The sequence below is a fragment of the Oryx dammah genome, unplaced genomic scaffold (genome assembly GCF_014754425.2).
Source record: "Oryx dammah isolate SB20612 unplaced genomic scaffold, SCBI_Odam_1.1 HiC_scaffold_11056, whole genome shotgun sequence".
NCBI lineage: Eukaryota > Metazoa > Chordata > Mammalia > Artiodactyla > Bovidae > Oryx > Oryx dammah.
In genome coordinates, this window is record NW_024080450.1 from 2,484,779 (window position 1) to 2,508,456 (window position 23,678).

The following is a 23,678-nucleotide window of genomic DNA, read 5'->3' on the forward strand; positions in this document are numbered from 1 at the left end:
CAGAAAATAGAATTTGGGCCATACAGTGAAGCATAGGTGAGAGATGGGAGGCAGGAGGAGAGGCTCAGGTAATGCCTTTGTATGAGTTTCACATTGGGCTTCCCGGGTCGCTCAGTAGTAGAGAATCCACCTGCCAATGCTGGAGATGCAGGTTCCATCTCTGGCTCAGGAAGAGCTCCTGGAGATGGGAATGGCAGCCCACTCCAGTATTCTTGCCTGGGAAATCCCATGGACAGAGGAGCCTGGCGGGCTACAGTCCATGGGGTTGCAAAGAGTTGGACACGACTTAAGTGACTGAGCATGCACATGAGTTTCACAACCAGCAATCCAGAGGAAAGATGGCTCAGTTGCAGTGTTTGTAGATTTCTCTGGTGTAAATGCTTCTGACATCTCTGTTTTCAAGCTACCAGTGTGACCTCACTGACAGCAGACTCGGGGAGAGAGGGGTGTCTCACGCTGGTTCCAGCACTGCAGGGCTTTATCAGGGAGAGATCTGGGAGTAGGATGGGGGCAGAGACTAGAGCCCTTGCTTCAGGCCCACCTCTGACCCTGGATGTTGCCTGCTCTTGGCAGCGATATGGCCAGCCAGTACTTCAAGATAGCAACATACTATAAGGTGTACGGAAGCACAGAATTTTTAAAATATATACAATTATTGTATTTATTTGTCTGCTCGAGGTTTTAGTTGCGGCAGGCAGGATCTTTGACCTTCATTGCAGCATGTGGGAACTTTAGTTGGGGCAGGAGAACCCTTATCTGGGGCATGTGGGATCTAGCTCCCTGACCAGGGATCAAACCCTGGCCTCCTGCATTGGGAGCATGGAGTCTTAGCTGCTGGACCACCAGGGAAGATCCAGAAGCACAGAATGTTAAGACTAGCTCCTTTTTTCAAGGAACTTCTGTTTCTTTTCAGTTTCCTAAAAGTTGTAGTTTTCAAAGCCACACCCTGTCCTCATTAACCATCAACTAAATTCTCCAACTTCTCCACTATGAGTCCCAGTCTCAGGCTTTTCCATCTCTTCCAGCTTTCAGCTCCAGCAAACCCCATTTCTCTTTTTGTGCAGGCTTAAGTGTTGGTTGTTGGGCTGGGAAATCTGGCACCATGATGAATCCATGCTCCATTGGGTGTTTTGAGCTCTTCCCCATTTTCCTGAGAAGTGAATGAGGATGCCAGATGACAAGCAGGTGAATTCACAACTGGTCAATAGGTTTCCCCAACAACTGATCAAATGTCTGTGTTAACCTGAGGACCAATGGCTGCTCAAACTGGCTCTTGTTCACACCGCTGCACTTGGCTTTAAGGAGTTTGTGGTGGTCAGACAAGAAGCACCAAGATCAGCACAGGATTAGGGGAGACTGTGGCTCTGGCTGAAGGACCCCTGACATCTGCACGAGAGGGAAGACATACCAAGGGAAACAGAATGCAACCAGTGAAATGGGCTAAATGTGAAGTTCTTCATGTAGAGAAAAAAAATCTCCCTCAGTCTGGAATGAGGAAGATGTGGTTGAACAACAGCATGGATTAAAAAGTGGGGCGTAAGCTGTGTCACCATGAAATAGCTGCCAAAAAGTTAACACTGTTGGGGTTACTAGAAAAAATCCCTAATATAAGGATGGTGACTTCCCCCTGGGGCTCTGCATGGTAACAACTGCATCTATGGAACTGCTGGTCTAGGGCTCCTAGGTTTGATAGGCTGTGTTCTAAGATGAATCTCCCAGGACACTCAGAGCCCTGGAAACCTGGAGGGCCGACCCTGAGGCTAAAGGGAGATGAGAGTCCTGGGAAGTGAGGACTGGATGGCTGGTTTCAAATGGTTGTAGGGCTGCCATGCAAGAGATGGACTCACTAACCCCATTCAGGTCATTGTTTTAAAAAAAGTACAACAGGGACTTCCCTGGTAGTCCAGTGGTTGGGACTTTGCCTTCTAAAGCAAAGGGTGCGAGTTCAATCCCTGGTTGGGGAACTAAGATCCCACATGACTCGAGGCCAAAAAACCAGAACACAAAACAGGAACAATGCTGTAACAAATTCAACAAAGACTTTAAAAAATTATCCACATTAAAAAATATTTTAAAAGTGCAACAGACGGATGGGAGGAAAGAGGGTCTTTATACACACATCATACCCTCTGTGCACCCATTTCTGGACTGTTTGCACCATCACTTGCTATCTTGTTGCTCTCTCTCAAGGCAGACTTCACTCCCATTTGGAGGATGAGGAAAAGTGATCAAGTAGCTTGCCTGGGGTCACTGTTGTTAAATGGCAGAGGCAGGACCAGAACACAGAATTTCCCATCTTAACCCAACAAACAAAGCCCACAGCCTGAGTCCCCTAACTCTGTGCTTTGTCTTCACACAGCAAGTGATTCCTGTGCTCAGGTGGACACTGCTTTTCTGATATGGCCCCTAGAATTCTGCTCAGACGAAAGCTCACACATAAACATCAAATTTCCAGCCCTGCAGTGCCAAAAAGGATACTTGCCTTTTGATATATTAATATTATAATCATGGTGTATAGAATTTTATCTTTGATGATACATTTAATAAACAGAAAAAAATTGACCATGAAAAGAAAACTCAAGTTTTTTTTTTATTTTCAACTAGATAGTACAAACCCAGGTCTGACAGTATGGTACTGTCTTCTCATCTAGTACCACTTGAAAACAACCAAAACATCCTCCTGAACAAGCTTCTCCACCTGACAGCCCCCAGTATGCTGCTCTTTGCAACTTCAGTAGACACTACAAATTTGCTTTTTGTACACAGATATCCAAGCCATTAAACATGCTGGTGGCCCCAGTCTGTACACTGCAGTGATTGTCTTTCACTTTAGTGAAATTAGATGCCCTGTCAAGTAAACAGGATGCTACCTGTGTGTGAAATGACTTGGGAAAATTAAAAATAGAAGGGAAAATCTTCAGCAGTTAAAAATACTAATAAAAAAACACTTTGAGGCACCACTACAAACCTTTTAAACAAGCCAACATAGCTGGAGAAAATAATACAATCTTATGTTTATGGACCTGAAATAAAACTAGTACAATTGCCAGTTGATTCAGAACCAGCTTCCTGAAGAATAAGCTAGTTGAATAGAACACAACTGATGAAGGGCAGAAGACCTAGACAGAAATTCCTCCAGAGAAGACAACAGGAACATGAAGAGATGCTCAACATCACTAATTATTAAAGAATGCAAATAAAAACTGCAGCAAGGCATCACCTGACACGGGTCAGAATGGCTAGGCTCAAAAAGTCTATCAAAAATAACATATGCTGGAGAGGGTGTGGAGAAAAGAGAACCCTCCGACCCTGTTGGTGGGAATGTAAACTGGTGCAGCCACTATGGAGAACAGTATGGAGATTCCTTAAAAAACTAAAAATAGAGCCACCATATGATCTAGCAATCCCACTCCCAGGTATATATCCAGAAAAGACGAAAATTATAATTCGAAAAGACACATGTGCCCCAGTGTTCACAGCAACATTATTTACAAAAACCAAGATGTGGAAGCAACCTAAGTGTCCACTGACAGATGAATGGGTCAAGAAGATGTGATACACACACACACACACAATGGAATATTATGCATCCATAAAAAAGAATGCAATACTGCCATTTGCAGCAACATGGATAGACCTAGAGGTTATCACACTAAGTGAGACAAACACACATATATGATATCATTTATATGTGCAATCTAAAAAACAATACAAATAAGCTTATTTATAAAACAGAAACAGACTCACAGACGTAGAAAACAAACTTATGGCTGCCAGAGGGGAAAGGGGGAGAGAGAGGGATAAGTCAGGAGTTTGGGATTAACAGAACAACCTTACTCTCTCTCTCTCTATATATATATATATATATATACACACACACACACATACATATATATATATATATAAAATAAACGACAAGGGTTTACTGTACAGCACAGGGAACTATATTCAATATCCTGTAATAATCTCTAATGGAAAAGGATCTGAAGAAAATACACAATATACACACACACATATATGTATAACAGTCACTTTGCTGTATACCAGAAACAAATACAACATTGTGAATCAACTATACTTCAAAAACAAAAACAAAACAAGTAACTGATATAGGTTGACATGGCCGTTCAACTTTGGGAAATGCACACCCCACATATCTAAAGAGGAAGCAAGGATCACGTGCACAGAAATGTTCATAACTATAATATTTATAATAGAGTAAGAGTGAACTCAGAACAAAATGCTCAGGGAAATGTTGAGGGGGAATTCTATCTAGGCAATATCCATAATGATAAACCCCATTTAAAAACATGAACAGTGGTAATTCATGAAAATACTGGGTTGGCCAAAAAGTTAGTTTGGGTTCCCCTACAACACTGTATGGAAAAACTTGAATGAATTTTGGCCAATCTAATGTTTATATTAAAAGTGTTAAGTGACAGGGAATGGGGCTTACGTACAGATCGTAACTATGTAAAAATACATTCTGAATTACATACAGTAAGGACTGATGCTAAAACTGAAACTCCAATACTTTGGCCACCTCATGCGAAGAGTTGACTCACTGGAAAAGACTGTGATGCTGGGAGGGATTGGGGGCAGGAGGAGAAGGGGATGACAGAAGATGAGATGGCTGGGTGGCATCACCGACTTGATGGCCATGAGTATGAGTGAACTCTGGGAGTTGGTGATGGACAGGGAGGCCTGGCATGCTGTAATTCATGGAGTTGCAAAGAGTCGGACATGATTGAGCAACTGAACTGAACTGAACGGAACTGAACTGCAAAGACGTTAAGATCTTTTGATGTTAGGTTGCCTTCCCAGGTAGCTCAGTGGTAAAGAATCCGCCTGCCAATGCAGGAGACCCGGGAGTCTTGGGTTTGATCTCTGGGTTGGGAAGATCCCCTGAAGGAGAGCATGGCAACCCACAACAGTATTCTTGCTTGGGAAATCCCATGGACAGAGGAACCTGGTGGGCTATAGTCCACGGGGTCGCAAAGAGTTGGACACAACTAAGAATGCACACACTGTCTATCTCTCTGGTTAAATATAAGCAAATATTAAGTGGCTCCTACAAGGCTAGAAGCTGGCCCTGTCTCTCCTTCTGACCTCCAGCTCCCCTTCTGATGGTCTGACTTTCTTATTTTCTGTGCTCTTCATGTAGCCCAGAATGGCCAATCTTCCTACCCCAGAGCTTGACTAGAGAGCAAACAGACCCCATATCTAGATGTCAGCATCCCACTCAAAGCAGGAATTGGGGTAAAAAGGCAGAGAGGGAGCTCAATAAAAGCTACCAAGAGAACCCGGAGCTATAGAAAGTTACCATCAGCCCAAGACAGTCCTCCAAGAGACCAGAGCACATGGCAAGACCTGGTGGGGGGCTCTTTGCCACAGGTCTCCAGCCTGGGCCCATGTTCCCTTCCTTCTCCCCTGCACACCTGTGGAAGGCTCACTTCTGAGAACTGGCAGCAATTCACACAAAGCCTGTTCAGCCCTAACAACAAATTGAGAAGGGGCAGCTGAGGCTGAGCAAAGTGACTTCCCCAAGGTCACAGGGGAGGCAGAGACCAAAAAGGATTCCTCATTGTCCCGAGGGCTCTGAGTGTGGGCTCTTGACTGCCATACCCCGCAGTAATTGTGTCTGGGACTACTTGGGGAGGAGGCCTTGGCACACAGACACCAGGGTAATTCCTTTGGGGGCTCTGAATTCTAATGGTGAAAACAGTGGACTATTTGACCTGATACATAACACCTAACAGCACTTGGACTCTGCCTTCTTCAGCTGGCTGTGAGCTCATGTGCTAATACACGTATGGATAAAGATTCTCTCCTTGACCAAACTTTAGTCTGGCCCATCTGAGCCCCTCTGCTCTATTAGGCCTGGATATCAGCTTCTCTGTTTCTGTCTTTGTAGAGTCCAGATTTTAGTAAGAATCTCACTAAGCGGATTTAGTCAGAACTCCCTACTTTCTATAGCTCCCTACTCCCACTCCCAAGGTAACATCTGATCGCTGTAGCCTGCCTTCAGTAAGAATCCTGTTAGGTTAACTTAGAAAAGAAATACCCTGTCCTCTTACTCTGTCTATTCACTGACCCCCATCCCCCACTCTGGTTCTTGGCAATAATTTCCTCTTTCCCTTGTTTTGTTTCAATTTCTTTCCCCTACTGCAAAAACCCACTGTAGTAGTTCCCTTGAATAAGGTCTGCCTTACCATTCTTTAGCGAGCCTCTGAATGTTAATAGTTTTGCTTTAACAATTTACATGTGTAAATATACCAAAGCGTGGTGGCTCAGTGGCAAAGAACCCACCTGCCAATGCAGGAGACTCGGGTTTGATCCCTGGGTCGGGAAGATTCTCTGGAGAAGGCAATGGCAGACCACTCTAGCAATTTTACCTGGGAAATCCCATGGACAGAGAAGCCTGGCGGGCTATAGTCCATGGGGTTACAAACAGTCGGACACGACTGAGCTACTAAAGAACAAGACATCTCATCTTAGTTTCCATGAATGAAGACGCCCTCTGTGCTGGGGCCCAGTCATCTACTTTTTAAATCACATACTAGGTGATTCTGATACATAACACTGAGGGTGCAGAACAGCTGGTTTGGCCTTTGTCTCCCTGGTGAGCACTTAGTTTCAGAGAGACTAAAATCTGAGAACTCGGCTGAACCCCAGGTCTCCCCATTCCAAGGCTGCAGGCTCCCACTAGCAGGGTGGTGTCTGATAAACACTTGGTGCAGACAGGTCTCAGTGAGTTATGATTCTTAAGTGTGGGGCCTTCCTGGCTGTCATTGAGACTGAGTGCAAAGCACAGTACTGGTTTCTATTTCAGTTTCTTGTTGTTACCCAAGCCTATTATTGGGAAATGGACTGAGCGACAAGAGACAGGTGGCTTCAGTTATTCAGAGCTCAGAAAAATCAGAAAATTTGGGGGAACTCTGGTCTTTGAAAATTCTAGCCACTGTAGTTCCAAGGGAGGGAAACCCTCAGTGCAGTGGCAAGAAATCCCCCAGCTTATACCCCTTTTCTCACTATCTTCTCAACCACTTCTCAAAGTGTGGTAGGATTTTTTTTCCTTCCCTGGTTAGAAAAATAAAACAAAATACAAAGGGAAAACCCAAGCCAAAATTTCCTGAGCCCAAAAGGTAGCAAAATTACTGTTAGCCTTTTACAAGGGCTATGCAAGGAAAAGGTCTCATGTACCCAAAGGCAGGCATACAAACTTGATGCCAGGTGGCCAGGCTAAGATGGGGAAGAACTGACCCTTAGGGACCCAAGTTTGAGTCATGATTTGAGTAGGAGGCCCTGAGGATGGAGGTTTATGGGCAGAAGCTCAGCAATGTGCCATCAAAAAAAATTAAAAAAAAAATAAAACAAGGAAAGGAAGGAAGGAAAAATGAAAGAGAAAGAAAGGAGGAGCCTGGTATTTCTCCACAGTTTTGTCTTTCTCACCCAGGTACAAAATTTCACTCATATATTACTTCTGGTCTGTTCTAAAAAGTATTTAATAAAGAGACAACTTAGGCATATAAAATTAAAGTAATATAAAAAAAACTCCAAAGATTCAATGCATATTCGTTACACAAATATATATGCTCCCATGGTTACAACTAGCTGCATGCAGAAAAGGAGACAGAAAAATTAAAATGGTTGTGGTAAAGAGGTAAGTAAGCATTCTCTTTTAACACATTTGATTTCGGTGATACATTTTTCTCAAGAATCATTTGGGCTACCTCCCAAGGCATAGTGGACCCAAGCCTGAAAATATTGAGGATCCCTCTACCTACTTCCAGGCGTTTGTGTTCCCTAGAGACCAGGTAGGGGTCAGAATCTTGGGGTCTGGGTCTATAAAAGTCATGAATCTAGCTCCCTGCATGTCGGATGTAAGTCTATGTTTGGCATAACGGTCCTTGGCCCTTTCTTCCTTTAGCTGGTCTTTCACTGAGGTTTCCGAAGCACACAGGAAGTCAGAAAAAAGAACAGCAACCCACTCCTCCACAGCATCACCACAGATGAGAAGCGGTGGGGGTGGGGTGCAGAGCACAGGAGATCCCAGAAAGGGCCTCGTGTCAGAGGAGGGGTGTGGGGACCGGTGGGCCCTCCGTGCCCCACAGGGCAGGGATGGGAGACAGCAGAAATAGGTGGGAGGGTAGCAGCAGGGCTTATGTCCACAGCCAGGTCTTGTAGGGCCTCCAGAGGAACCCAGTTCTGGTACCTCCCTCCTTCTGTTGACTGAGAATTTTCTGGTTACCTCACATACACCCACAAAAGCTATAGCATGTGAATTCTTTTGAATCACATCTAACTTAAATGCCAAAGAAATGCTTGGTTAACTATGCCAAGTCACCTCACCTGCTGGGACCTCATTTTTCTCATCTAAAAAGTGAGGGGATTGGGTAAGAGGAAGATTTTTCCAAACAAAGTCTAGAGCACGAACGTTTCACTTTAAAAGGGGTTCCTGGGGTGGCTCAGCTCATTGTTTGGCTGAAAATGCTTCCATTTTTGCAACCCCCCACCCAAGTCCTTTTCAATGGCCCTGAGTTCCAGGCTAGAACAGCTGGACCAGGTTAGATGCCTCCCAAAGGGCCCTCTTAGATGGAAAAGTCTGGAAGCTGAGGTCATTAATCCCTAGGAGAGACCCTGGGTCATTCAAACAAGGGCAGGGAGGGGTAAGTCATGAGTACAAAAAGAAAAGGAATGATTTGGGATATTGATGAGTGAGAAAACATAATGACTCTGATTATAAGCTCATTGGTGGTGAGAACCAGAGCTGAAGGGGCTCATAAATGACATATTTTTACCTCTTCTGTCTTATTTTTACCTCACCTCTAGGTGAGGAAACTGAGGTCGGAGATGTCAAGTGACCTTCCCAAAGACACGGAGCTGAAATCCTGATGTGGGGGAGCAGAGCAGGGGCCCTTTGATGTGTCAGCCACAGAACTTGGGGGGCCTGAGTCTTTGTCAAGAGGTCCATCTCACCAAAAGGGCATCCCCTGTGGGTGCTAGAGTCCAGGCGACCCCATAGGGACTGACTATGTAGGTGATGCCAGCCAGGAACAGGGTTAAACAGAGGAGGACTCTGCCTTCTAGAACTTTCTGCATCTCCTTCTAACACTTCTGTGTTCTTTACCTTGCCCTGCCCTCATGCACAGCCCTCTTGGGAGAGCTTTCTTGCTGCCCAGAAAGGAAGTCTACATTTCAATGGCAACCTAAGCTAGAAACGGGGCTTTCCCAATGACTTAGCGGTAAAGAATGTCCCTGCAATGCAGGAGACGCAGGAGACATGGGTTTGATTCCTGGCTTGGGAAGATCCCCTGGAGAAGGAAATGGCAACCCATTCCAGTTTTCTTGCCTGGAGAATTCCATGGACAGAGGAGCCTGGTGAGTTACAGTCCATGGGGTCGCAAAGAACTGGACACGACTGAGTGACTAACACTTTCACACTTTCAAGCGAGAAACACTCCCCCCTCACACAGGTAGTCGAAAGTAACAGTCCACAGAGAACTTGTCCTTCTCCTTCCTCCTCTCTCTGGAGGTGGTACTGATCCCTTTACAGAGGAAGAGACACTGGCTTAGAAAAGTTAAGGTCCATGGCTCAGCTGGAAACAGAACTGAAGCCTCCCAAATCAACAGCCAAAGGAGGCCTTCCAGGAGAACAAAGTTCATATCATGCTGGAAGGAGCACATGTTTGGAGGTCTGTCCTGGTTCAGGCCACTCATCTGGGACAAATTCTGTTACCTCTCTGCATCTCAGTGTGCTCACTCACAAAATTTAGCTATGTTAATACTATCTTCCCTAGAACTGCTGTGAAGAAGAATAAAAAAAACTGTATATAAAAGCATTTCATAGGGGCTTCTCTGGCAGTCCAGTGGTTAAGAGTCTGTCTTGGAATGCAGAGATTCGATCCCTGATCTGGGAAGATCCCTCATGACACAGAACAAATAAGCCTGTGCACCACAACTACAGAAATTCAGACGCTCAGGAGCCTGTGCTCCACAACAAGAGAAGCCACCGCAATGAGAAACCTGCACACAGCAACTAGAGTAGTCCTGCTGTCTGCAACTAGAGAGAGCCTGTGGGCAGCAACGAAGAGCAGCGCAGCCAAAAATAAATATATAAATAAAATGAGTGAAGGACAGGGAAGCTGGCGTGCTATAGTCCATGGGGTCATAAAGAGTCAGACATGACTTAGCAACTGAACTTTACAACAATATTAAAAAAAAAAAAAAGCATTGGGGAAACACTAAATCCTTGAGCTCTGGTCATAATCATACCTAATCCACAATCCCTGGGTTCCTTGAAGCATCTGCACAAACATTTCCGTGACAAGGACTCATTCCTGTCAAAGAACTCATTTGTCCCGTGTTGGGGCCAATTTCAGTACTAGAGAGGTTTTTCCTGTGATGTGTTAAAGGCACTTTTCTGTATCAGTAAGTGCTGGACCTGCCTTGGGAGCTGCTAATCATGAGCTCTGCCCCTTCACCTATCCTTGGCACAGCCAGTCCTGGTTCCAAACACAAGGCTGCAGGGAAATAGGGGGGTTTGCAGGACTCTTGGATCATTCCACACCAGAACCACCTGCTGCACATACACATCTTAATGGCAAGAAACCCATAGAAATCAAATGGATGAGCTATGCCAGCACCAGTGTGATGGCAACTGGACACCTCCAGAGACCACTCAGCCTGCAGACTTGCCTGGCCTGAGCCTGCCCCAGGTCCCAGGTCTCTGGATCTAGACTTACGTTCTTAGGATTTTAGAGCTGCATATGTGTTGGCTCAGATGGAAAAGAATCTCTGTACAAAGAAGGAGACCTGGGCTTGATCCCTGGGTCAGGAAGATCCCCTGGAGAAGGAAATTGCAACCCATTCCATTTTTCTTGCCTGGAGAATTCCATGGACAGAGAAGCAGGGTGGGCTACAGTTGACGGGGATGCAAAGACTCAGACATGACTGAGCGACTAACTCTTCACTTCATGGGTTTTGAAGGGCTTCCCTGGTGACTCAGCAGTAAAGAATCTGCCTGCCAATGCAGGAGACATGGGTTTGATCCCTGGGTTGGGAAAATCCCCTGTAGGAGAGAATGGCAGCCCACTCCAGTATTCTACCCTGGAAAATTCCATGGACAGAGGAGACTGTGGGGATACAGTCCATGGGGTCACAAAGAGTGGAACATGACTGGACGACTAAACAACAACAACAAACAGACTTTGAAGACTAGATCTTCCCCATGGCCTTGTAGTCACTGATGTGGCTCCTGGGGACCTTCAGTCCACTCTGAGCACTGGTCCTTGCTCATCCTCGAGCTGGGGGGGCAACCATACCTGCCCCCTTTAGTCCCTATAGCACCCATTGAGCAGACTCACCTCCCACTGTTCTCAGCTGTCAATATTGCCACCACCACCGCCATCGTTTGTCAAGTGTCTAATTGTACCTGGCCATGTGCCAGGTGAGGGGAATAAAGAACCCAGAGCACGGCTGCCCCACGTTGCAGCCCACAGTCCTTCTGAGGGCGAACAGCTGGTATGGGCAGAATGCTGACCCTGATGTGGATGGACACAGTGCACTTGTTGTATACACTGGGCTCAGTGGGGAGCAGGGCTAAGTGCATAATGGGGGGTGGGATTCGGGTTGGGGGAGGCCCACTGTGGGAGAGACATGTGGGCCAGAGCAGAAACGTAGCCTCAGGAGACAGGGCTATGGGCTTCCTGTGCTGAAGCCCTCCCCACAGGTCCTCAGATGTGACTGCATTTGGAGACTTGGCCTTTAAAGAAGTAATTAGGGAAAAGTGAAGTCAATAGTGGCTCAGTGGTAAAGAATCCATCTGCCAGTGCCGGAGACATGGGTTTGATCCCTGGTCCAGGAAGATCCCGTGGAGAAGGAAATGGCAACCCACTCCAGTCTTCTTGCTTGGAGAATTCCATGGACAGAAGAGCCTGGTGGGCTACAGCCCATGGGGTGGCAAAGAGTCAGACACGACTGAGCTACTAAGAACAGTAGCAGTATCACAGTAGAACTCAAGGTCTATCAGGCAGAATGAGTGGGTGGGGCAAAGAAAGAGGAAACTTCATTTTAACAGGGAGGATATCAGGCAGCAGGTTGGGAATGACTGGATCACAGTTGATAAGCCTGATGACAGGGAGGGAAATAAGCTGCCCAAGTGAGACACTTGGAGCAGGGCCAACAAAGCTGAGACCAGTGTGGCACCTCCTCCCCCCAGGCTGAATCTGCTTGCAGACCCTGGTTCCAGGTCTTCCTTTTGCCTCCAGGGCAGAGGAGGGGAATCAGGAGCTTTGCTACACTACCAGAAACTGCACTTCTGACCTGCCCTAGGAACCCCAGGGGCTTCCCAAGTGGTTCAGTGGTAAAGAATCCACCTGCCAAGGCAGGAGAAGTGGGTTTGATCTCTGGGTCAGGAAGATCCCCTGGAGAGGGAAATGGCAACCCACTCCAGTATCCTTCCCTGCGAAATCTTATGGACAGAGGAGCCTGGCCAGCTACAGTTCAGGGGGATGCAAAGAACTGGACACAACTTGGTGACTAGCCACAACAGGAGCCCCAGCCCCTAGGACATGCTGGCTAGTCCACATTCTCCCATTGTGGACTTTTATGCATGAGGAATCTGTGCCGCCTCCCTCTAGCCCCTTCTAACCACAGAGAGTGGCCAAAGGGGCACTGGGTTCCAGGCCCTTCTCTGAAGTGAACCTGAGACTTTGACTGAGTCTGTTTACCCCTTTGGGTCCAGGGTCCCCTCTGAACAAAGCAAGAGTAAGGCTGGACTCTTGGGTTACCTCTGGCTTAGAGGTGCTACCTGATTGACAGCACCTGGCCTGGCGCTCCCCTCCTGGTACACCTGGAGGAACCCATCTCCTCAGCCCCCGGCATGTGGGCCGAGCCTTGTTAAGCACCATGTTTCCTCGTTTCTGTGTTTGGTGCTCTGACTCCAGGGTCTGCGCTGACTCTGGAGGGACTGCTCCTCCCTCTGCTAGCAAATTCTTGAGAAGGTGCTTTTCGTGTAAAAACCTGCCAGTCCTGAGTCCCTCAGTTCAGTTCAGTTGCTCAGTCGTGTCCAACTCTTTGTGACCCCATGGACTGCAGCACGCCAGGCTTCTCTGTCCAACACCAACTTCTGGAGTTTATTCAAACTCACGTCCATTGAATCGGTGATGCCATCTAGCCGTCTCATCCTCTGTCGTCCTCTTCTCCTCCCACCTTCAATCTTTCCCAGCATCAGGGTCTTTTCAAATGAGTCAGTTCTTCCCATCAAGTGGCTAAAGTATTGGAGTTTCAGCTTCAGTATCAGTCCTTCCAATGAATATTCAGGGTTGCTTTCCTTTAGGATGGACTGGTTGGATCTCCTTGCACTCCAAGGGACTCTCAAGAGTCTTCTCCAACACCACAGTTCAAAAGCATCAATTCTTCAGTGCTCAGTTTTCTTTATAGTCCAACTCTCACATCCATACATGACTACTGGAAAAACCATAGCTTTGACTAAATGGACATTTGTTGGTAAAGTAATGTCTCTGCTTTTTAATGTGCTGTCTAGCTTGGTCATAACTTTTCTTCCAAGGTAAGCTTCTTTTAATTTCATGGCTGCAGTCACCACCTGCAGTGATTTTGTAACCCAAGAAAACAAAGTTTCTCACTGTTTCTATTGTTTCCCCATCTATTTGCCATGAAGTGAAGGGACCAGATGCCACGATCTTCATTTTCTGAATGTTCAGTTTTAAGCCAATTCTTTCACTCTTCTCTTTCACTTTCATCAAAAGGTTCTTTAGTTCCTCTTTGTTTTCTGCCATAAGGGTGATGTCATCTGCATATCTGAGGTTATTGATATTACTCTCTCAGTCTTGATCCCAGCTTGTGCTTCATCCAGCCTGGCATTTTGCATAATGTACTCTGCATATAATTTAAATAAGCAGGTGAAAATGTACGGCCTTGATGTACTCCTTTCCCAATTTGGAACCAGTCCGTTGTTCCATGTCGGAACATGGAACTGTTCTGTTGTCCAGTTCTAACTGTTGCTTCTTGACCTGTATACAGATTTCTCAGAAGGCAGGTCAGGTGGTCTGGTATTCCCATCTCTTGAAGAATTTTCCATAGTTTGTTGTGATCTACACAGTCAAAGGCTTTGGCATAGTCAATAAAGCAGAAGTAGATGTTTTCCTAGAATCCTCTTGCTTTTTCGATGATCCAGTGGATGCTGGCAATTTGATGTCTGGTTCCTCTGCCTTTTCTAAATCCAGTTGAGTCCCTAATCACTCCTAATCACCTTATTTACTGGGTTCTCATACTCTGGTCACTACCCCCTTCTCCTCATCACCCCAGAGCCAGGTATCAGACAACCAGAGACAGTCCCCATGCCCCAGAGTCCTCTGATGTTATTCAGAAAAAAAATCACATGGATGGTTCTTCCCCATATTTCCCCCCTCATTCACGCTGCCTCCTGACACAGCTTGGTGCTTCCCTATGTGGCCCCCTGTGTGGCATGTTTTGCCTTTTATTCTAGAAACCCATGTGTGTAAACTTCTTCCTGCATGATACGCATGCTAAGTCACTTCAGCTCTTTGCGGCCCTGTAGACTGTAGCCCGCCAGGCTCTTCTGTCCACAGGATTATTCCTGCATGCCTGTCATCTCCATGTCTGCACATCTTTCCAGACCTGCTTAAAAATAATCCCTGGTTGGGCTTCCCTGATGGCTCGGTAGTAAAGAATCTGCCTGCCAGTGCGGGAGTCATGGATTCGAGCGCTGATCTGGAAAGATCCCACATGCCGAGGAGCAACAAAGCCCACACGCCACAACTATTGAGCCTGTGCTCTAGAGCCTGGGAGCCATGACTACTGAAGCTCGTGTACCTAACGTTCATGCTTGGCAGCAAGAGAAACCTTTGCAATCAGAAGACCACGAACCACAACCAGAGACTAGCCATCACTCTTTACAATGAGAGAAAGCACACGCAACAGTGAAGACCCAGCACGGCCACAAATAAACAACTGAAATTATTAAACAATAATAATAAGCCCTGATCTCCTCAAAACTGCCATGGCCTAGAACCCTGGGCTGGTATGCAACCCCTTAAGGGTTAAAATTCCCACTAGTCAACCTCCTATTGTCGTAAGAATATTTTCATTGCCTATGTGTACCACCTATGAAGGAGGTTTGGGACTCTTGATACAGTCATCCTCCAGTCTACAGGTCAAATCCCCTCTGTAGTCCCCATGGCCATGGGGCTTTACTGTATTATGCACTATGCCTTTCTACTTCCAAGGAGCCTTCTCTGCTAGAAAAGTCTGCATTATGCTCACCACAAACCTGCCTTCTCATGACTGTTGGTCCCCAGTTTGATGCCTGCCATCTGGGGATGTACCAAATTGGTGCAGTCCCAAACTTCCATATGACATCCCTTCAGCTTTTTAAAAGCAGCTCTTGGTTGCCCTAGAGGCACTTCTTCTCCCATCTCAACACCCCCGATTCCTTCACTGTGCTTCATTAGTGGAAAGTCATGTTTTTCATGATTCTGTGACTCTAGATGTTTCCATCCCAAGGCCCCTCTCTGAGCATTGGGCTTGAAGAAGAAGAAACGACACCCTGATCTTAAAGATGCCTGACTTACATGTGACCACTTCTCCTAGGTTTTCATGACATTTTGAATCTGAAATCGAACTTTTAAATGTTGCTATGAACTCATAAAACATGGTAGTAGCATGGGGCTGCTGGTCCGCGCCCAGCCACTCACTCAAGGCCAATTCCCTCTGGATGGCTTGGCTGTTCCCTGGTTGGAGGGCATCTTGAGCTTTCCCACCACCATCCAAGATCCTTCCCAGTCATAGAACTCTGGAGGGCCTGTGGCCATGGGGCTACTTTGGATAGAAGCTTATTAGAGAAGCTTGTGAGGAGACCTGGGCAAGATCCTGGTGAGTGCTTTGAACAGTCTCATCCTTGCTTCTCCCTCTACTCTCACAAGGAGAGGACACAGCCTGCTGTTGGCACAGGCCCTCCACTGGGGGTGGTGGTGGTGGGGTGCTGATGTTCAGGTCGGGTGTCTCTGTTCCTATAGCAGTGAATAAGTGAAAGTGTTAGTCACTCAGTCATGTCCAACTCTTTGTGACCCCATGGACTGTAGCCCACCAGGCTACTTACTCTGTCCACAGAATTCTCCAGGCAAGAATACTGGAGTAGATAGCCATTCCCTTCTCCAGGGGATCTTCTCTACCCAGGAATTGGACCCAGGTCTCCCACATTGCAGAGTGATAGTAATAGACATGAGTGCAGCAAGTCAGGAGTGGGTGATGGAGGCTAAGCCAACAGGTTGGGGGTACCTCATGGTGGGGGGCAGCCCCAGCTCAGATGTCTAACCTCTACACAATCACTTTTGTTTTTTCATGTGCTCAGTCATATCTGACTCTCTGTGACCTCATGGACTATAGCCTGCCAGGCTCCTTTGTCCATGGGGGAATTTCCAGGCAAGAATACAGGAGGGGGTGGCCATTTACTTTTCCAGGGCATCTTCCCCTGGCCCAGGGATCGAACCCACGTCTCCTGTGTCTCTGCATCTCCTGTGTATTGCAGGTGTATTCTTCACCCACTGAGCCACTGAGGAAGCCTTCTATTTTTTTTTTTTTAATAAGAAGCTAGAAATTCAGACTTTTAATAGGAACTCTTCAAGATGTTGGCACAAACTTATTAAGTACAGCATAAATCATCAACAATACATCTTTGGATTGGACAGAGCCCCAGGACAACTAGTTTGCATCCTATCCTGACCTCAGCCAGGGTTACCCTCCTTGTCAGGATAAGCTGGTCACTCAGTGATTCCTCAAGGACTTGCTCAGCTAAAACATCCTCCAGCCATAGGTCCCGGGGCTGGTTGATTGTGATATATCAATTTGACTGGGGTGCCCAGATATTTCATCAAAGATTATTCTGCATATTTCTGTAGGAGTATTTTGGATTAAGGTTAACATTTGAATTCCCTGGAGAAGGAAATGGAAACCCACTCCAGTATTCTTGCCTGGAAAATTCCAAGGACAGAGGAACATGGTGGGCTACAGTCCATGGGTTTGCAAAGAGTCAGCCATGACTGAGCACATTAGCACATAACATTTGAATTGGTAAACCAAATAAAGCAGATTTCCCTCCATAACCTCAGATATGCAGATGACACCACCCTTATGACAGAAAGTGAAGAGGAACTAAAAACCCTCTTGATGAAAGTGAAAGAGGAGAGTGAAAAAGTTGGCTTAGAGCTCAACATTCAGAAAACTAGGATCATGGCTTCTGGTTCCATCACTTCATTGCAAATAGATGGGGAAACAGTGGAAACAGTTTCAGAATTTATTTTTGGGGGCTCCAGAATCACTGCAGATGGTGACTGCAGCCATGAAATTAAAAGATGCTTCTTGGAAGAAAAGTTATGACCACCCTAGATAGCATATTCAAAAGCAGAGACATTACTTTGCCAACAAAGGTTCATCTAGTCAAGGCTATGGTTTTTCCAGTGGTCATGTATGGATGTGAGAGTTGGACTGTGAAGAAAGCTGAGCACCAAAGAATTGTGCTTTTGAACTGTGGTGTTGAGGAAGACACTTGAGAGTCCCTTAGAGTGCAAGGAGATCCAACCAGTCCATTCTGAAGGAGATCAACCCTGAGATTTCTTTGGAAGGAATGATGCTGAGGATGAAACTCCAGTACTTTGGCCACCTCATGCGAAGAGTTGACTCATTGGCAAAGACTCTGATGCTGGGAGGGATTGGGGGCAGGAGGAGAAGGAAACGACAGAGGATGAGATGGCTGGATGGCATCACTGACTCAATGGACATGAGTCTGAGTGAACTCCGGGAGTTGATGATGGACAGGGAGGCCTGGTGTGCTGTGATTCATGGGGTCGCAAAGAGTCAGATAGATACGACTGAGCGACTGAACTGAACTGAACTGAATGTAGGTGGGCCTCATCCAATCAGATGAAGGCCTAATAGGGAAAAAAAAAAAAGGCTGAACTTCCCCCAAATAAGAGAGAATTCTTCCTGTCTTATGGCCTTTGAAGTAGGACATTGGATTTTTCCTGTCTTTTGATCTTGAACTAAAATTCTGGCTCCTCCTGAGTACTGAGGCTGCTGGCTCCAACTATACCACTGTCTCTCCTGGGTTTCCAGATTGGGACTTCAGATCTTGGGATTTGTCAACCTCCACAATCACATAAACCAATGTTTTATAATAAGTCTCTTTATACATTCACATATACATGCAAACCACTCCAGTATTATTGCCTGGAAAATTCCATGGATAGAAGAGCCTGGCAGACTATAGTCCAGGAGTTTGCAGAATTGGACATGACTCAGTGCATAGCACGTACACACACACACACACACACACACACACACACACACACATATATGCATCATACATATGAGATACATATATATTAATATATATATTATATATATATATATATACACCCATCTCCTACCGTTTCTGTTTCTCTGGGAGACCCTGCCTAATACAGTCTTTCTTTAACCAAAGGAGAACTATAAGTCTGAAGAAGCTATATATTTTACTGAATGAAAACATCATTTCTGATTCTCTGCCTGGCCATTTACACCATATTTTAGTGTTAGATGTAAGAAATATAATAACAGTAACAACTACCATTTATCAAGCACGTATGATGATAGGTAACATGCACATACACATATATACACACAAATACATATACACATGTACTTTCTTAATCTGAACATCACCTAGTCCTTTATTGGAATACCTGAGTATCACGAGGACAAGAGCCATATCAATCTTTCCCACCAATGATGCTCGTGCCTGGCAAGTACTTACCAAGAAGAGGGTGGTCAATGAATTATGCATTGAATTAAATGTTCTTAAAAAGAGATACAGTTAATATCCTCATGTTACAAGTGGGGAAATGGAATCTCAGAGATGCTAATACCCAGGGTCACAAGACTAAGGAATGGTGGAGCTGAGACAACCCCAAGATCACTTGAGTTAGCATCCCACATTCCTGACCCTCAGCCCTCTTCCCAGTGAACATGGAAGAACCTGGAGTCAGGGTGGTGGTCTCCAGTGCCTGACCTTGACATTCATGCCTACCACTCTCTTAGCCAATGTGGATGCTTGGAGTGAGAGCCTTCACAGCTCAGCACCCCTCACCCGCCTGCACACTGATAGCCCTGCTACCAAGCTGTCCACTGAGGTTTTGAAAGACTAATTTGAGCATCTAACCACAGTTTCATTTTTAAAAATAAGACAAAAGCAAGACGGGAAACTGGCTGCAGAGGTCTTTGTTCACCTCCTTGTTTCAGAACTGCCTCAGGGAACAGAGGAGACTGAGCAGGCAGACGCCCAGGCTGAGAGGCCAGATCATAAAGCGACTGAGGGGAGCTGACCACTCTTGGCCCTGGCAAGGAAGAAGGCTTTGAGGAAATGTGCACAATTTCTAGAAACTACTACCTCCTTACATTTGGCCTCTGTAACCCAACGTGGGTCAAGCTGCACAGCAAGTGTCAGCTCACAGTGGGTGGTGAGTGGAGTTAGGTAAAGCTCATGAATGGCAAAACACAGCAAGCACAGGAAAGAGGCAGGAGTGGGAGGTGAAGGAGGAGCTCCAGATGGACCACAAAGAGATGGGAGGTTTACCAAATCATGGATGCCCATGAGACCCATCTGGAGTAGAAGGCACAGCAAAGGATGACTAAGAACTTGGTCTGGAATGTGGCCACATACACACGTCTCTTCATTTGCTTCTTAATGACCAACCCCTCCCACCAGCATGTATCTGGAAAGCATCATTGTCTGGATCCCTCCAGGGGGCCATTTCAGTCCATAAGTACTCTGGATATGCCACATTTGCTTTATCTAGAACAAACAACAGTCTGGTTTCTCTTTCTGTCCCAGAAGCAACGAGCTCTCATTTCAATGATTGCAATACAACACAGCCAGGACTTCCTTGGTGGTCCAGTGATTAAGACTTTGCCTTCCAGTGCAGGGAGTACAGGGGGCTTCCCAGGTGGTACTAGTGGTAAAGAAGCTGCCTGCCAATGCAGGAGACATAAGAGACCTGGCTTCGATCCATGAGTCAGGAAGATCCCTGGGAGGTGCGCATGGCAATCCACTTCAATATTCTTGCCTGGAGAATCCCCATGGACAGAGGAGCCTGGCTAACTGCAGTCCATATAGTTGCATAGAATCTGACACGACTAAAGCGACTTAGCACACATGCATGCAAGGAGTACAGGTTTGATCCCTGGTTGAGGAGCTAAGATCCCATAGGCCTCAGAGCCAAAAAACCAAAACATAAACCAAAGCAATATTGTAACAAATTCAATAAAAGACAAACAAAACAGAACAAAAAGCCACACCCATTCTGAAAACAAAACAGGAGGGTCTGAGGACAACTGCAAGTCAGGGTGTTACAGTTCCTACCTTAATCCTTAGCACAGGACATCCCCAGCAAGACATCAGTTGCTTATCTAAGCAGGAGGGACTGAGCCAGTTCTTAACAGTCTATGACCCAAGTCCTTAGTATATGAATCCTTGTATCACTTGACATTGGGTTATTTGTAGGCCCAGGAGCCCCCAAGCCTAGCACAGGCTGGCTATAGCAGGGACCCATCCATGACTGGGAGGGGATTCTATGATTATCAGATGGTTGAAGGAGGGCTACAGGGCAGGGAGGGAAGTGGAAGGATTTTAGGGGAAGACCTGTAAAAAGAGGAAGGTGGAGACTAGAAAACATGGGGAGGAGTGAGGGCATAAAGAGGAGATGATATTCCTTTCTTCTTTTATCTCAATATCACAGCTCTGTTTATTCTGAGAAGCAACCAGCTGCAGCTCCAAAATAGATATGCCAAGAAACGCCTCTAATGACAGAATGTTTCTGCGGGAACCAAGGTTAGAACAGCTCTTTTCAAGCAATGGGAGCAGGAAGAGCCTAGAAGGGGACACTGATGGCTTCCCTCTTGTCCCCTCCAGTTCAGGGCAGTCGTGGTTCTTCCCAGAGTCCCAGGGCTTGGAGCTGAACATGGCTCTACCATCACTTGCAGGCCTGGGTAACAGTGATCAACCCATCCCCATGATGGCTCCCATGGCAGGGTGTGACAGATGGCTTTACTCTCCCTGGACCTGAATATCCTTTCCCAGCAGCTTTCCTCTGCTCAGGAGAGATAATGAGATGACCCAACAGAACCAGAGAGTTTGTTAACAGCGTGTTGGTACATGTACACAAAGAAAACAATGCATGGGAGGGAGGCCAACAGGCCAGGCAGACTTTTCTCAAGACTACTGCAGCAGGGGAGAGAGAATGAGCTCATCTCCATACAACAGAAGCAGCTGGGGGCTTACAGCAAACAGGCAGTAGAGGGAATTAGTGGATGGAAAATGACTAAGAGCAACTTGGTTAGGTGTCAGGGGCGGGGATATTCCAGCACTGAACTTGTCAGGCCCAGGATGGGGCCCCATTGAGAAGAGGGCTCCTGACTCAAGCTCGGTCAAGGACAGGGTCCTTGTCAGCAGGATGGAAGTAGAGAGTAGTTTTGGGATGAAGAGCTGCTGCCTCCCTTCTTTCCTTCCTCAGAAACAAATCAGAATGAGCATCAGCTCTCATAAGGGCCACAAGATGGTCACCTTGGGGCAGAGTGAAAGGACAGTTCTCACTACCTGGAACTGGTCACACGGGCAGTGTGGGCCACTTCCCACATAGAACAGCCCAGCCTAGGCCTGACTCCACCGAGTCTTGATTCATGGGGCCTTCCTGGTCCCTGGCTCTGGACTTTTCTGTTAACTTCCCAGGATGCAAGGTCTCCTTCTGTCCCCCAGTGCCCCCAAGATGGTCCCTCAGGGAGGACTGGGCTGCCTCAAAGCCAAGAGGGCCACTGGCTCAGGCTTCACAGGACAAAGGGCCTCTGTTATTATTTCTAAGTGAGTCTCTTCACAAAGTCACCATATATCTCTGTGTGTGTGTCTTGTATGTAAAACTATTAGTTGTTGAAAGTAAACATTTAAACTGCATCATGATATCTGTTGCCCTCCTTTGATAGTTCTGCTTTTTTAATGCAGAGAGCCTCCAAAAATGGAAGTAGTCCAGACTTCTCTAGAACCTGAGAGTCCCCATCATCAGGGAACTTTTACTTTTTAAAATTGAAGATTCGAACGCCAGGTAAGCCAGAGAATAGTCTCTCACTCTCTCCCTTCCCATCTTCTCTCCTCCACTTCCCTTGCTGCTTATCACTCCCCTCTGCCCAGCACCCACCCCACTCCCACCCTACAACCCCCCCACACTGACCCATAAGCACAAACACCCCAGACAAACATGAGCTAGAGCCCTGAGCTGTTCTCTCTTGGAGTCTGTTCCACTGCCTCCCTGGGGGATACAGGTTCTGTCGTGAGCAATTTGCATACTGTGCAGTCTGACCAGATAAGCACAGGAGCTCTGCTCAGGCAGTACCTCCCTGGCGGTGAGTGGGGGTGGGGAGGGGAAGGTTAGGTAGCAAGGGGGACAAGGAAGAGGCTGAAGGTCTCTGCCATCCCCTGATGCCACTCTGATCTTGGCCTGGGACAGACTCTGGACCATTCAAGGCAGATGCTGATTGGGCAGCTGAAAGACCTGCACTGAATGAGGCATCCACATCTTTAGAAGCTGGTTTTGCCTGGACAGACTGTGCAGTTTACATGGGAAACAAACTGGGTTATTGGAAAATCTATCATGCCACAAGAGGGAGGGGTGGGAATTAGTCCAAAGTCTGAAATAAGTCTGAAGCCTACAGGGGCAGGGTGGGGTGGCTGAGCAGCCAGGTGGAGGCTGGCAAGTCTGAGATCAGGGTGACAGTGTCCTCTTCTGGGTCGGCTGACAGGTTTCTCACTCTGTCCTCACATGGGAAAAGAGGTTAAGGAAACTAGGAGGGGGTCTCATTTATAAGGGCACCAATCCCATTCATGAGGCCTCCACCCTCCTGACTTCATCACCTCCCAAAGGCCCCACTTCCTAAGACCATCACCTGAGGGGGTTACAGACTTGAACACATGGATTTGTGTGTGGTGACAGGGTGGGGTGGGGTCACATATTCAGGTCACACCAGATGGAGGGATTGAGGAAGATGGGAGTGCCCAGGGGGCACCTGTCCTCAGGGAGGTTGAATTAATTCTGGAGTCCCTTAAGATTTTCTAGAATGTGCTTGCTTTCCCTGAGACTCAAGTCCCTAGCCTGATTTGCCTGTTTGGTTTCAGATTTCCTGTTGAGCACAGGAAGTGGAATGTCAGATGGGTTACTGTTCTATTTGAGAAAGAGGCTGAGCAAAGGAGAGGGTGCTGGTAGGACTGCTGGCTGGAGGTCTTGTATTTCTGGGGTAACGCCAGTGGGAAACATTATAACATGAGATCTGAAGAGTGTTGTGAGTCCTTTTCTCAGGACTGCTCAGTCAGCAGCCCCTCAGACCTTAGCTCACATCTGAGCCCTCCCAGGGTCTGTTTTGTGGTCAGGAAGGTACATTTCCAACAACTATCCCCAACCGTACCCATCACTTGGGCCCCCTTCAGGATCTCTGGTTCTCAGATATGTGCCTCTTGCCTGCTAGGAGGAGGCCAGGTTATTAGTAATATATTATTATTACATTATTTAGGTTATAGTATTCCCAGGTGGTGCTAGTGGTAAAGAACCCGCCTGCCAATG

General features: G+C 46.7%; 1 protein-coding gene across 4 annotated transcripts in view; it reads right to left on the reverse strand.

Annotated features, from left to right (window-relative positions):
- Positions 1 to 23,678, reverse strand: part of LOC120860357 (protein-tyrosine kinase 2-beta) — a 138,305-nt gene that overhangs the window by 71,970 nt on the left and 42,657 nt on the right. The gene's annotated exons all lie outside the window — the stretch shown is intronic.